The 5000-nt window shown below is 32.7% G+C and overlaps 2 pseudogenes; both read right to left on the minus strand.

Moving 5' to 3' along the window:
* The window catches only part of LOC137641005 (leucine-rich repeat and transmembrane domain-containing protein 2-like), a 35015-nt pseudogene extending 32089 nt beyond the window's left edge, over positions 1–2926 (minus strand).
* A 388-nt stretch (positions 2927–3314) lies between these two features.
* LOC137641353 (carboxypeptidase N subunit 2-like) overlaps positions 3315–5000 on the minus strand; it is a 41368-nt pseudogene continuing 39682 nt past the window's right edge.

The following is a 5000-nucleotide window of genomic DNA, read 5'->3' on the forward strand; positions in this document are numbered from 1 at the left end:
CATGCTAGAAGTTTTATTCCAGTTGCGACCCCAGTTGTGGAATGATCTTCCTAATCAGGTAGTTGAATCGATGGAACTTCAAAAGTTCAAACTTGAAATGAATGTTTTTTTTTTTTTTTTTTTTTTTTTTTTTTTTTTTTTTTTTTTTTTTTTTTTTTTTTTTTTTTTTTTTTACGGTGAACAGGCTGTCACATGTCTCTTTCTATAGTTTATATACGAATTGTTACTGTTGTTAAAAGTTTCCATTTTAATTGTTCATAACTTCTCTTCTATAAGCCCTTCGGCTTATAGCATATGCTACCATTACTTCAAGATAGAGTTGGGGGTTGGATCATTGGTGGGTTTAATTTAGTCGTCAGTAGCCACAGCCTTGTTTCACCTGGTTTGACGTGGGTTGAGGTGAATCTTGAAGGCTGGTCATACATAAACAAAACCGTAGAAAGGTTTTCCCTCGTTTCTTTTTCTAGGTTGTCATGCTACAAGGTAAAGTCTCTCTCCCTCTCTCTCTCTCTCTCTCTCTCTCTCTCTCTCTCTCTCTCTCTCTCTCTCTCTCTCTCTCTCTCTCTCGTATTTACAAAACAATAAAAAGGCTTTCCCTCAACACTTTTTCTAAGCAAGAACTTGCTACAAACTAGATTCTCTCTCTCTCTCTCTCTCTCTCTCTCTCTCTCTCTCTCTCTCTCTCTCTCTCTCTCTCTGATTGAAGCCAGACACAAGTAATTCCTCAAATGTTTATGTGTATAAGCATACTTACGTGAGGTAAAAGGGAAACTCAGAACTACACTGGGGCGCTCATTGAAATTCCTATAGATCTTGTCTTCCGCAAGTCCATACTCAGATTTTTACCTAAAGAAACATCATCAGAGCAGAAAAGGTTATGCGTTATTTAATCTTAGAAGTAACGTGCAATAATTTCTCATACCATTCTTCTTCTTCATTCTAATTCTAAATTTTTACTCAACTAGCATTGTTTTTTTTTTCGAGTTTATTTTCAACTTTTCTGTCTGTTATTATTTTCAAAATTTAATTTCTTGACCTGACCTACTTTCTTCGAAGTCAAAATGAATACACAGATTATTCTAGGGCTCAATGAGGTGTATCAAGAATAATTTATATTATTTTAGGGCTCAATGAGGTCTATCAAGACTAATCTAGATTATTTTAGGGCTCAATGAGGTGTATCAAGACGAATCTAGATTATTTTAGGACTCAATGAGCTGTATCAAGACTAATCTAGATTATTTTAGGGCTCAGTGAGGTGTATCAAGACTAATCTATAGTATTTTAGGGCTCAATGAGGTCTATCAAGACTAATTTAGATTAGTTTGGGGCTTAATGATGTGTATCAAGATTAATCTAGCTTATTTCAGGACTCAATATGGTGAATATAGACTAATCTACATTATTTTAAGGCTAAATGAGGTGTATCAATACTAATATAGATTATTTTAGGGCTCAATGAGGTTTATCAAGACTAATCTAGATTAGTTTAGGGCTCAATGAGGTCTATCAAGACTAATCTAGATTATTTTAGGGGCATAATGATGTGTATCAAGATTAATCTAGATTATTTCAGGATTCAATGTGGGGAATATAGACTAATCTAGATTATTTTAGGGCCCAATGAGGTGTATCAAGGCTAATCAAGATTATTTTAAGGCTAAATGAGGTGTATCAATACTAATATAGATTATTTTAGGGCTCGGTGAGGTGTGTCAAGACTAACCAATATTATTTTAGGTCTCAATGAGGTGTATCAAGACTAATCTTTCTTAGACATGCTGATAAATTCAAAAATTTCTTCAAGAGATTGCCTTTCAGTATTAGATAACTAAGTTGCTCACTCCTTTACAACAATAGATAGGATTTTTCAAGCATGCATTAATTCTCCCACCTAAAAAACCTGGTAAGTGTTTTAAGGTCTTTTATATTAAATGCAAGTAGCTATAGATACTTTTAGATATTTATAGATATGTAAGTGTTTCTTCTGAGTCATTTACGTTGAGCGTCCTTGGTTTACTATGGACATAATTTGTTCTTTCCTTTCAAACATTTCGTTTTCCTTACTATTTTTAATTTCAACCTAATTGTTATCTTCTTAGTTAAAAAAAGGGCAATGGCAGATGGCTAAAATTGTTACTATTTTTTCAATGAAGCAATTATCCAAATAACTCGGATTATCTAAAACTACACAGCAAAGAGATTACATCATCAACATTAACGCTTATTAAAATTTTAGCTTTAATAAATCTTCGAGCAACTGAATCTAAATATTATGGATAATTTCATTCTTATCAAAGGGATAAATGAAACAATCCTGTCGGGTTTAAGGAATTTATTATCTTTAAGTAGTATAAAATTTGTACATTTACAATTAGCATCAAAATTCGCTATTCACACATACATTCCATATATATTTACAGAAGTAAAGAAAGGACAGGGCAGGAGAAACACAAGCAATGAACATTATTTAAAATAAAAGGAACATTAATATCTGAAAGAGAGGAAAATTTACAGCGAAAAATTATATGTAATATATATTATATTTATTCTTTTTCTATATAATAGTATATACGGAGAGCCCCTTTTTTCAGGCTTAGGACGAAATATCGGAAACACACCGATTATAGACTGACACACCTCGGGAGGAAAAGGCTTTAATTTTTTTTCTGTTTGCCTCACACTTATATATATAAAACGACTCGCTGACTAGTACAACAAATATGTTATGATCTCAAGGTAGAACAATTCATAATTCTCACTTAATAATGTCTTTCATGTGGTATAAAAAATGGGGAGTAGAAAATCAAACAATTTCATTAGTTTCGTACACTTTTTGAGATTTCGAATAGTTTTATTTTTTATTTTTCTTACATCTTTTGTTTCCTCCAGTTGAGTTCATGATGTTGAAGAGACTACAAGGCATGTACTTAAAAAAGAGACTTGAAACCTGAGAAGTATAGTAGCTACTATATATATATATATATATATATATATATATATATATATATATATATATATATATATATATATATATATATATAAACAAATATATATAAATATATATATATATATAATATATATATATATATATATATATATATATATATATATATGTATGTATGTATATATATATGTGTATGAATGTGTATATATATATATATATATATATATATATATATATATATATATATATATGTAAATATATATATATATGTATTATATATATATATATATATATATATATATATATATATATATATATATATATATATATATATACACATACATACACATATATAATGTGTGTCTATGTGTAACTATGAATACATATGATATCAAATGCATATTTGTATTTATGCTTGAAACAAGATGAAATAAAGAGAAAACCATATTTTCATGAACGAATGTTAAACATCCAATAGGAACACCATAACTTTCATACCATATAATATAACCTTCTCTAGATTATACTGAAATTGTAAACTTGGGTTTTTACACTGTAAAAGCTGTCAGAGCATAGTTTGTCTATCAGCTTTTCCCAGCCTTTGAATTAAGTCATATACTCAAGGGTTTTGGAAGACAATCTCGGGGTTAGGTGATAATATGCTTGAACTTACAAACATGCTAAGGTCCCAAGAACGAATCAATGTACAAAAGGTCGTTTAACCATTAAATAGTGCTCTTAGATATACAATTATTCATACAACATTTTCTTTCAGTTTGGTTCAATGCATGTTCATGAAACTGTTTCATTTTCTTTGAAATCTCTTTTCGCTAATAACGAGGTCTAGAGCTTCGCTTTTCTTGTTTGTTTTAAAATATGCTTTATGTCGTTACATTGATACCAACCACTTCCATTAAGAGCACTTAACAAAATGAATGACATAAGTTTTGTTTCTCTCTTTCCCTCGCATATAGATGGATGAATTTCACGCGAACTGTGAGTACGAGAAACTGGCCCATTCTATAGTAAAAGGTCTGATGCATTCCCACAGTCTTCACAGCCCTACCAGTTCAGGAAGCATTAGATATAGCGGAGTGATAAATGCAATCATCACCTGTATCAGTAGCATTTAAATGCACATATTAAAGGACTTTTCGCATCTACAGTGTAATTTCTTTGATTAGCTCACTATGGGCACCAGTCCTATGCTAAAGAGCTGCACTGTTCGTCTGGTTTTTCCTGTGGGACGCACTGGTCTTGGTTTGAGTTACATGATGGGATGTGGTTTAGTAGGTGAAAGTCATTGTTGCTTGAGGAGACCTGGCTGACATCTGGTAGGTTGTTAATGGCACTAATGTGATTTGGGGATTGGGAATGGTTGACCGAATTTGTACTGTTCAAAACGCTGTTATGATTAGGAATGTCATGAAGTTTCTGGTCGTCTTCGATCACTTCTTGAGAGCCTGCAATGTCTGCTAACTCGTCTATGGTTGAAATTGTTGCATCATGTTTCTTCTTCAGGGGAGTCTTCGATACAAGACTATTGTTATTTTTGCTATCTTTGAATTTCATACGTTTTTCCTTTTTCTCGGGGTCATCTTCGTACATGTAATAAAAGGCAGAATGTCTATTATATAGGACAATACCAACAATAATTAGAGCTAACACCAAGAGAACAAGGGCACATGCAGCAACAATTACCAAATGCAATTCTTCTTTAACCATTCTTTCAAGTGTCCATCCTATGTCTGCATCTTCAGAGCGAGTCAGTTGTCCTCTCGGCAACTGTGGTTCTTCTGTTATAGCATTCAAAGAGGGCTCAACCCATGTTGTCCAAATTGCAGCTGCTGGAGGAGTTGTATAAGCACATTCAGGCAAATCCCCGTGAGGAAGAAGGGCTAGTTCAAGACCAAATACTCCTTTAGGCCCCGCACACTTTAGGCATGTCCAAACCCTAGGTTCACTACAGCCAGATTCTTGGTCTGGAGCATCTTGGAGCCACCTCAACAGAGGCAGAATATGGCAAGTGTCACATTGCCATGGGTTTCCTTCC

Source organism: Palaemon carinicauda, chromosome 5, assembly GCF_036898095.1.
Source record: "Palaemon carinicauda isolate YSFRI2023 chromosome 5, ASM3689809v2, whole genome shotgun sequence".
In the NCBI taxonomy this organism is placed as follows: Eukaryota; Metazoa; Arthropoda; class Malacostraca; order Decapoda; family Palaemonidae; genus Palaemon; species Palaemon carinicauda.